An 11,329-nucleotide genomic window follows, 5' to 3' on the forward strand; every position below is an offset into this window, starting at 1 on the left:
ACCATTCTGTTGCAGAGACCCAAGACGTCACTTCAATGCCTTAATTGTCATCCCAGCACTACAGAGAGCTGTATTTTTTCCAGTTGTTCGGGCAGACCCCCCAAAGATTTCATGTGTATGAAAAAGAAACAAACAAACAACTCAATGAGGAACAATTGGTGATTTTTATGCAGAAACTAAATGATCCTTAATAAAGAAATCTCTTATTTTGGAAAAAAAATAAAGCTGTAAGCTTTTATTACAAATTAAAAATGATGCAATATTATTCAAAATGGGTGACCCTCGAGGACATTATGCTGAGTGAAATATCTCAGTCACAGAAGGACAAACACTGCATAGTGCAACTGCTGTAGAATGGGAGTGACATCAGGGTTGGGGTAAGAATGAGAAAAACTAGATATATTATGTATACTGCATTGAAATGGATGAGGGAGAAAACAGTTTAAAAGCAATATATTATAGGATATTATGATTGTGATAAGAGTCCAGAACGAAGGTTGCAAAGTGGAGTATACTCAGGGTGAGGGGATTGTATACAAATGAATGAATTTTTCTTTTACTTTTCAAAGAGAAGAGCGAACTAGGGGTGAGGGGTGGGTGGGCATGGAGAAAAGTGCAACAATGAATGAATGGAAATCCAAAATCTCTGTAAACGTTCATTACAATGAATGTTGTTGTTGTTGTTATGTGCCATTGAGTCGCTTGTGACTTATAGCGACCCTATGTACAACAGCCCTAAACTCCGCTCTGGCCTGTGCCAATTGCACCGTCTCTGACACTCCCATCCCAATTATCCCAGTCACTGAATCAATCCACCTCATAGAGGGCCTTCCTCTCCTGCACTGTCCCTCCACCATCCCAAGCATGATGTCCCTCTCCAAGGGCCGATCTCTCCTCACAACATGTCCAAAGTATGTTAGACGGAGCCTCAGAATCCTTGCCTCCAAGGAGCTACCCGGTTTAACCCTTTCCAGGAAAAATCTGTTTGTTTTCCTAGCAGTCCATGGTATTCTCAATACTCTTCTCCAGCACCACAGCTCAAAGGTATCAATTCTCCTTCTATCCTCCTTGGTCATTATCCAACTCCCTGATGCATAACAAGTGATTGCAAAGACCATGGCCTGTATCAGACGCACCTTAGTCTCCAGAGAGACACCATTGCTCTTCAGTACTTTGGAGAGGTCCCTAACAGCAGACTTTCCCATGGCAATGCGCCTTTTAATTTCCTGGCTGCTGGTGCCAAGACTGTTGACTGTGGAGCCAAGCAAACTAAAGCTGTGTACAATCTCAATCTCTTCACCATCCATCCTGATGCTGCCAATTGGTCCACAATGAATAATAATAATAATAATAATAATAATAATAATAATAAAAAGGGTATTTGCAAAAAATTTTTTTAAAAACCATTTTTAAAAGAGCCAACTAAAAATGAGGTTCTTACAAATCTCAACTTGACCAGATATGAAACAATTTAAAAACCTTTAAAGGCGTATTGAGAAAAACCAGGCTTTTAAAAAAACACGTTTGTCATTACCAAAAAGAGACATCTTTAGGTAATAATAATAAAAACCCCATGCTGTATAGATAATGCAGATAGTTCTAGTTATCTGGTCAATGCGCAAAAAGCAAGCACTTAAGGTCTTCAGCTCCAATCTTTTGTTCATTTCTTATTGCTGGGATTTCATATTCGTTTCTTCTTGTTGGATGACCGGATGATGGTAGAGATGATAAGCCAGCATTAACTCAGCCCCGCCCTGCTCAGCCTCAGGAGATGACACATTCTCAGCTGGTAGATCGGCTGCTTTTGCCTCTTTGCCATCTTGTGGTTTAGGGTTTTCTGGGTGTCTGTGTCATTAATTGAAGTTGCGAAGGTACGGACGTTGAGGTGGCTGCTGAACTTGGGTCTCATCTTGATTTTCCTTTCTTCTTCATTGTCATCCTCTCTAGGCTGTCTTTGGTGAGGAGGGCCCCTGCGAAATCGTGGTCTAAAACCCCGGTACATAATCAGTCTCATTGGTCTACCGTGTTCTTCTGCACCCTGGTTGTCAGCACTCTCCATTACTTCTTCCTGCACAGAAGGGCTGGAATACTGTGGTTAACGCCTATAGGGTCTCCGCATGTAGTAAGGTAGGAACCATCGCCTGTGGTAGGGCCCACTTTGTTGGGCCTGGCCTTCAGGAGCACTCTCTGATCCCTCATTCTTTTCCCCACTCTCAATATTCTGGTAATTCTGCTAGTAATTACGTAGAGGACCCCTAAAACGTGGATAACATCTACAATGGTTACGGTTTTGCTGCATATTTACTGTCTTGCACTGGAACGCCACCAGGACCTGTAACATTTGCTGCCTCCGCACTTTTTCTCCTTCAACAACATTAAACTCCACAATCTCTTCATCTCCTACACTGCGAGGGCACTTCCGGGGTTATTCTTATTTATGGCAGTCTGGTGTACAAATACATCTTCCTTGGTATCATTCCTGTTGATGAAACCATATCCGTTCCTTACATGGAACCATTTTACAGTTCCCAAAACCTTCCTTGCAATGATGTTTTTGTCCCATCCTGCAGGCGCCTCTGATGTGAGGTTGCCTGGGCCACCGCTCCCTGAGGGCCTCTGCAGCGTTGGGGGGGGATTTGTGATGATGGTGACTGAGGCCGCCTATGGCAGCTGCGGCTCCTCCCAGGGTGTGATGGTAACTAGGCGGGCAGCGGTAGGGCTGCTCAGGGCTCTCAGGTGTCCCCTCTCTGCTCCCACTACCAATCGAACTCCATAATACTGTTTTTCCACCAAGGGACATTTTGTTGTTATTGTTGTTATGTGCCGTTGAGTCACTTGCGACTCATAGCGCCCCTACTTACAACAGCCCTAAACCCTGCTCTGTCCTGTGCCATCTCACTGCCTCTGACACACCCATCCCGATTACCCCAGTCACTGAATCAATCCACCTCATAGAGGGTCTTCCCCTCCTGTGCTGTCCCTCCACCCTACCAAGCATGATGTCCCTCTCCAATTACCTGCCTCTCCTTACAACATGTCCAAAGAATGTCAGACGAAGTCTCAGAATCCTTGCCTCCAAAAACAGCCTGGTTTAACACTCTCCAGGATAAATCTGTTTGTTTTCTTGGCAGTCCAGAGTAGATTCAATACTCTTCTCTAGCATCACAGCTCAAAAGCTTCTATCCTCTTTAGTCATTGTCCAACTCTCTGTTGCATAACAGGTGATAGCAAAGACCATGGCCTGTATCAGTCACACCTTAGTCTCCAAAGAGACACCATTGCTCTTCAGTACTTTGGAGAGGTCCCTAACAGCAGACTTTCCCATCGCAATACGTTTTTTTATTTCCTGACTACTGGTGCCAAGATTTGTTAACAATATCAGTCTCTTCACCATCCATCCTGATGCTGCCAATTGGTCCAGAGGTGAGAATCTTTGTCTTTTTTACATTGAGCCTCAATCCATACTGAAGGCTACAGTCCTTGACCCTCTGCAGCAAGCATTTCAGGTCCTCCTCAGTTTCAGCAAGCAAGGTTGTGTCATCTGTTGTGACACACAATATACAGCTTCTCTACCCATTCATTTGTTAATGGGCACTTGGGTTTTTCAACTCTTTGCTGTCGTGAACAAAACCACAAAAAACATGGGTGTGCATATATCTGCTTGGGTGGCAGTTCTGATTTTTTTAGGGCATATTCCCAGTAGTGGAATTACTGGGTCAAATGCTATTTCTATTTGCAACTTTTTAAAAAACTTATTATTAATTTAAATGAAAATTTACAGAGACTTTGGGTTTCTATTCATTCATTGTTGCACTTTTCTCCCCTCCCAACCCTCCCCCCTAGTACACTACCATCCTGGAAAAGTAAGATAAAAATTCTTTCATTGTTTTACAAATCCTCCCCCAGGTTCACTACACTATGCAGCCTTCGTTCTGGACTCCTGTCATGACAAAAATACCTAATCACATATCCCTTTTAAACAGTTTTCTCCCTCATCTGTTTCAGTGCAGTATATATTATTGAACCCATCTTTCTCAGTCTCCCCTCAACCCCGATGTCAGTCCTGTTTTACACCAGTGGTACCATGCAGTATTTGTTCTTTTGTGACTGAGATACTTGACTGAGCATAATGCCCTCCAGGGTCACCCATTTTGAATAATATTGCATGAGTTCCTTGTTTTTCAATGCAACATAGTATTCCATTTTGTGAATATGCCACAGCTTTTCTATCCATTTGTTTGTTTATGGAAACAATTTAGGTTGTTTCCAACTCTTTGCTATTGTTAACAAAGCCACAATAAACATGGGTGTGCATATATCTGCTTGGATGTCAGTTATGGTTTCTTTGGGGTATATTTCCAGTAGTGGAATTGCTGGGTCAAATGGCATCTCTATTTGCAACTTTTTGAGAAAGCGCCATACTGCCTTCCACAATGGTTGCACCATTTTACACTTTATCCAACAGTGAATAAGGGTTCCAGTTTCTCCACAATCTCTCCAGCATTTGTTGCTTGCTATTTGCAACTTTTTGAGCATCATATTGCCTTTCATAGTGGTTGCACCATTTTACACTCCCACCTTAAGTGAATAAGGTTTCCAGTTTCTCTACAACCTCGCCAGCATTTGTTGCTTGCTGTTCTGTTGAGTTTTGTTATTGTTACTGGTGTGAGATAATATCTCATAGTTGTTTTGATTTGTATCTCTCTTAGAGCTAGGGATTTTAAACATTTCTTCATATGTTTGTATGGCATCTGAATGTCTTCTTTGGTGAAGTATCTGTTCATATGGAAATCTAACTAGAAACAAAAAAGACTTGTTCAAAGAAAATTACAAAACATTACTACAAGAAATAAAAAGAGACCTGGAGATATGGAAGAATATACTGTGTTCATGAATAGGAAGACCCAGTATTTTTAAAATGATGATTCTAACTGAAGGTAATCTACAAGTTCAATGCAATCCCAATACAAATACCAATTCCATTATTCAATGAGATGGAAAAGGCAATCTTCAATTTCTTCTAGAATGGAAAGAGACCCCAAATACGCAAAGCATTCCTGAAAAAGAGAAACAAGGTAGGAGGCATCTCTCTCTCTGATCTCAAATCCTACTACACAGCCGTACAGTATAGACAAGTCAATCAATAGAATAGAAATAAGAACACAGAAATCAGCTAATCTACCTAAGGTCAAGTGATTTTTTTCAAGGAGATTAAATCAATTAAGTGGGGAAACAAAAGCCTCTTTAACAAAAGATGTTAGCAAAATTGGAAAACTATATGTAGAAAACTCAAGCAAAACTCACACCATACACAATAACTAACTCAAAGTGCATCAAGGACCTAGCAATAAAACCAAGGACTATAAACTTCATCAGAGAAAAACTTGGAAGAACTCTAAAAGCCCTAATCCACAAGATGAGTAGTCTTCCAATCATCCTGAAAAACCTACAACCAGGAGAGAACAAAACTAAGGTTCTTTTTCTAGAAGATACACAAAGTCTTTGGTATTGTTAAGTCAAAGAATTTGTGTATGCTGCTACAATTGTAAAGGTAAGTAGTTTCATCAGAGACTATATGGCACATGAAGTCTAATTAATTTATTTACTAACATTTTACAGAAAAGATTAATGACTAATGACACTCAGATTTTAACAGAATTATCTCAGAGTGCATTATAGATAACAAGGGTAAGTATTGTTTGTGAAACATTTGTTTCCATTATGTGTGTGGTACTGAGTGTTAAAGTAAAATACATTTCTTACTATGGAAAGTAATGAAAAATAGGCACTAATGTCACCTATGCTAAAGAGTTTGAGTTTCATCTTTGAGGGAAATCATTGTGTGTTAGTGGGATCATTCTGGCTGCAGTGTGCAGAATATGTCAGACAGATGAGGTGAATGAGAGGAGACCAATCAGGAGACTATGAAAGTAATTATCTCAAGGAGAGATTCTGTGGTCTAGACCATACTGGTGGTGGTGGGAACCAGTAATGTTGATCAGAATGGTTTTTTTAAGTTGAATATTTTCTTTTTAAAACACACACGCTCAGGTCTTCCAATTCCAAAGTTTAGGTGCGAGAGGATCTGGATTTCGATTGAAGGTTAGGGGTTTACAGTTACTTAAAATCCAGTTTTGACAGCAAGCCAACGCACCTTGTTTCCAGAAAAGAAAGTCTCTTTAGGATGGCCATTCCGTTCTTCTGAAGACATTCAGAGGGCCCGTGTTTTCTGGCTAAAGTTCCACTTTTCCACAACACTGTGCCAATGCTGCAAGCCCTGAGAGTCAATCAGAGCCCTATACCTCAGCGTCACAGCACTTCTTCCAGCATGCTCAGGCCTAAAAAAACAAACAAACAAAAAACAAACAAACAAACGAAAAAACAAAACAGCCACTAACCCCCCCAAAACAAAAACAAAAAAAAAGAAAAAGGGACCAAAAAAAAAACACCTCTTCAGCTTCATGTTGGCAGTTGCTTCTCCAGCCCTGGAGAAATTAACACTTCCTTCCTCTCCTCACAGACTGCTCTCTTAATCTTCAGCAGGGGGCAGAAGCTTGATTAACTTTCTTTTCAGAAATAAATAGTTCAAACAAGTAGTTTAGAGTGAGCAAATAAATACACATGAATACACAAAGGAAAGAGGAAAAACAATTTAAACACTAAATCCTGCATTACCCACATTCATAGGGAAAAGGAAAAAATCTTTAAAAAATAAAAATCTATTTAGTGTTTGTTCTTGTGTGGGTAGAGCAGTCCAGGGCTCTGAGCAGACACAGCCCTTACAAACAGGGTTGCAACCAGCCCTCTGCACACCAAGTCAGGACTAAGGTGCAGGCAGAGGCCTCCATGCATTTGGACAGCTCAGTATCTGAAAGAGAACAGAAGTGATGCAGGAACTTGTAAACCCACGATGCCTGAGGTATATGGAACCATCCAGGGAAGAACCAGCAGTAGCTACAGGGGCAGGCAGGGCATTTCACAGCAGTTTCTGGTGAAGGATTTCCCACACCATCTTCTTCCGGAAGAGAGGCATCTGGCACTGAGTATATGTGATAGGTTTGTCTCTAGAGATATAATCTGCATATTTACAAGTAAGTATTTAACAATCACTTCCATTCAACTGTTGAGAAATCTCGTGTGGCTTCATGCTGCAATGCGTCCTTTCTAAAAGGTTTAGATCAATATTTCTTTTGGTCTTACTTTCATCCTGTAAATACTGAAGGAGAATTTCACAGATCCTGTGGCCTTTCTGTCCCATAGAATCCAAATATGTAAGACACTTTTTTCGTAGGTCTATAACCACCAGACTCCAGTGTACCTTCCGATGAATAGGCACCAGAATAAGTTCTTGGTCAAAGACATTTATCCCTTTGGTCCACCTTTTCACTGCTTGGTAATCCCCAGACCTTAACTTAAGGTAGAAGAAAGTACTAAATGCATGAAGTGCTGGATAGCCTTGCTTTTTATTTCTTTCCATCAGAAGATTCGTGTAAAAATTAATGACTTCATCATGTCACTGCGAGTGATGCAGTTTGAAAGCACTGTTAAAGGATCTCATTCTGTGAGCAGTGGCCAAGGGTGTGGCTGATTTTCTTTTCCATTTCCTCTGTAAGTTCAAGGAGCTCATCTGTCCTTTTCTCTCTCTCTCTGCCCGAGTAATTCTTTTCTTGTGTCTCAAGGACTGACATTTTCCTCCTGAATAACCCATCGCTTCCACTGCCCAAGCAGAGCAGGGCTGACACTTCTTCAGATAGGTCAGGCTCTAGCTAGTGTCCTCTCCTACTTTCATTTTCAACTCTGATTCCCACTGTCTTCTCAGTATCAGAACATTTCCCTTTTGAGCATCTCTTTTCACTTCTCATTGAACATAAAGGTCCCCTCGTTTCAACAATTCTATTCTGTTTTGGAACAAACTGAGTTGTTCTGATTCTATGATGCTGCTTGTCCCCCCAGACTCTGGTCTTTAACATGTCCATCTGACTTCTTTGATAACTATGATAGTTTGAGGTTGTAGCAGGAACAGAGTTTCCATGATCTCCTTCTTTCAGTCACTCCAGTAATTTTCAGTATTTCCTTCGCTCCTCTTTTTGAACACCCTCTTCCATAGTACAATGAGGACAGCTCACACCCTTGCCACTGTCTTCAGAAGTCATCCTTGTTATTGATTTCTCCTGATGTTTCCACATTAAGGGACTCTTTGGATTGTCTCTGCTATGATGGTGCCATTTGGTCTTCTATTAGAGGATTCTGAGTTTAAAGTAAAACCAAAAGAAGGCAGGACTCTGCGTGACTGGTCTTGGGCTACTGTCACTTTGATCTTTGGATGGATAGTAATTTATTCCATTAGGAGACTTATTACCCAATTTTGGCATGTTGTTACAGGATCCAGAACGTGTCACAGGGTGAAGAGCTTGAAAATACTTCTCCTGAAGAGGCCACATTCTGAGTTCCATTACAAGCAGAAGGTGCCATGGGCTTTGTAGTCAGCTGGAATGGGAATCCAAACAAGCTGGCAGTATTGTAGAAACTGTTTTTCATTTGGTGAATGAAGCAATTTAATCTTGGTCTCTTGGTTGGTATTTCATTAGTATCTACTGTGGGAAACAGATTGCTGTTGGAGTGTCGCCTCTATAGGACCGTCTGGGGAGAGGGCACCGGCCAGTCACAGAAACAGAAAATGGTTCCTAGAAATCTAATCATCCATTTGTACATACCAGCCCTGAGCAGCAGCATCGGCCAGCACACCCTGAGGCGCAAACCGGAGAGTTATCACCACCTCTGGGGCCTTCACTGCCTTGGCCACAACCGCCAAGGCACAGTCATTGACTTCGTTGGTCAGAAATTTTGGGAAATGATCTTGTGTTATTGATTTGTAAGCATAAAATACTGCTATCTTGGTCTCTGCCACTTTTCTTGTTAATAGGAATGCATACTAGAACAGGGCTAGTATAAACTCTTAGATTGACATATCAAACTCAGAAAATGATGGGACAAGACGGTAAACTAGACAACAACATTTCAACAGTGGGAATTTAGAAATTTGTTGGACTTTAAACACGTTATACAGAGACCTCTTCTGGGGAAGCTGATGTATTTATTACTAATGTTTTGTCTACAATCGTTCCTCTTTCCTTTCCCACTTTCTTTGACTGACTTAACTTCTTAGTTTATCTCTATGCAAAGATATTTGCTAACTAAGAAAGGTCTGGGGACCTACTAACAGTTTTTCAATGCCACATGAACTATAAGGCAGAAATGGAAACCAATCCCTTGGGCCTCTGGTAGTCTTAACATAGTGCTCATAATGTGTTCAAGCACTTTTACCACCTGCTAATTCCACTCCCTCATATATTTCCTTGCAGTTTCCTGAGGTTTTCATTTCTTTTTCAAACATACCTTCCCTCTTCATCACCACCATCATTCTACTTCAGCCCTCAACCTCCCTGACCCACACTCAACTTTTTGAATCTATAAAAATGTCGTTGTCTACCATAGGGTCAGAAGCAACTCATAGGTGACCCGCCAGTGGATTTTCAAAGGCAATTAATCACCTAGGTGGAAATTGCCCATCTTTCTCCGATGGAGCAGCTGGTGGACCGTGTGCCTTCCATATTGCAGCACAGCATCTTCTTCTTTTTTTTATTTTAATGAAAGTTAACAGAAACTTTGGATTTCCATTCATTCATTGTTGCACTTTTCTCCCTGCCCACCCCTCTCCCCAATTCATTTTTCTTTTTGAAAAGTAAAAGAAAAAATTATTTCATTGTTATTCAATCCCTCCCACCAAGTCCACTCCACTATGCTACCTTTCTTTTGGACTCCTGTCATAACAGTAATATCTAATCATATATAGCACTAGGCCACCAGAGTTAGGTCAACACAGACCAAGGAGTCTAAAAAGTGTGCGTCAGTCAGGGTTCACACAAAAGTTGCTGTGAGGTGATAAAGATGATGGCTGGCCTCGCTCTCTGGAGAAGTAGGATCCTGAGGCCTTTCATGTCTACCAAGAGCTCACTACCCACCTGTCCTTCCCTATGTGCTGGGGAGGTGATGCATGAGTAAAAAAAAAGATAACCAATGCCTATTTTTAAATATATATCAGTATTGATTCCACACATGAATGTATCCTTGACAGATTGCTTGAAACTCACTGGAATAGATGAATATTGGGTTACCAGACCTTTATTTCAAGGAATGTGGACTAGGTAAGAGGCCAAAAGGAGACACTGTCTTGCTATGATTAAAGCAACTTTAAAGGTCGGGCATCTATATAAAGGGAGTAGGAAGGTGTTTATATATCCAATCAAAAGCCCCTTTCCCTAAAAAATTCCATTGCTACCATAACTTCTTTGAGGCTTGACATCAGGTTTCAAAAAAACACATAAAATGTCTATATTTTCTCCAAGATGGAGAGATAACACAGATATTTACAAGTTTTCTAGTTAAGAAGAACTTATTTTGGCCTATTGTCCTATCCAAATAGGTTCTATTCCTTTGGAATGTTGTGTATTGTTGAGTTGGTACTGACCCATAATGGAACTTCCGGCAGGTTTTCAGAGGCAATTAATCTCACAGAAGGAGATTGTCATCCTTCTCTCACAGAACAGTAGGCGGCCTTGAACATTGTGCCTTCAAGATTGCAGCACAGCTTCTTGACAATAGGCCACCAGAGTTGGAAAATATGGGTTTGGTGATAGAAATGAGGCTGAAAATAGAATGACCAAATTTTATGTTTTAAATGATTTATTCATGACAAATAATTTTTAATGATTTCTTTGGAAAGGTCAATAAAATCGACAAACCACTAGCAAAACTCACAAAAGAAAAGGAGAAGACACAAATAATCCGAATAAGAGATGAATTAGGCAACATCACAACAGACACAAATAAAATTAAAAAGCTAACATCAGAATATTATGAAAAACTATACTCAAACAAATATGAAAACCTTGAAGAAATGGACAAATATTTAGAAACGCACAATCTACCTAAACTGACACAAACCAAAATTGAACATATAAACAGACCCATTACAAAAGAAGAAATTGAAAAGGTAATACAACAGCTTCCAACCAAAAAAAAGTCCTGGACCAGATGGAATTACAAGTGAATTTTATCAAACATTCAGAGAAGAACTGCCATCAATTCTGTATAAACTATTTAAAAAAATAGAACAAGATGGAACACTCCCAGACTCATTCTATGAAGCAAACATATCCTTGATACCAAAGCCAGGAAAAGACACCACCAAAATAGGAAACTACAGGCCAATATCTCTTATGAACATAGATGTAAAAATCCTGAATAAAATATTGGCCAATAGAATACA

At 40.4% G+C, this 11,329-nt stretch overlaps 2 pseudogenes; both read right to left on the minus strand.

The window, feature by feature from the left end:
- Positions 1–1,667: 1,667 nt before the first annotated feature.
- LOC102844340 lies at positions 1,668–6,211 on the minus strand (annotated as a pseudogene).
- Positions 6,212–6,976: 765 nt separating this feature from the next.
- LOC102875122 lies at positions 6,977–8,754 on the minus strand (annotated as a pseudogene).
- Positions 8,755–11,329: the final 2,575 nt, after the last annotated feature.

This window comes from Elephantulus edwardii, unplaced genomic scaffold (assembly GCF_000299155.1).
Source record: "Elephantulus edwardii isolate Elephantulus edwardi_28Jun2011 unplaced genomic scaffold, EleEdw1.0 scaffold00428, whole genome shotgun sequence".
Taxonomy (NCBI): domain Eukaryota; kingdom Metazoa; phylum Chordata; class Mammalia; order Macroscelidea; family Macroscelididae; genus Elephantulus; species Elephantulus edwardii.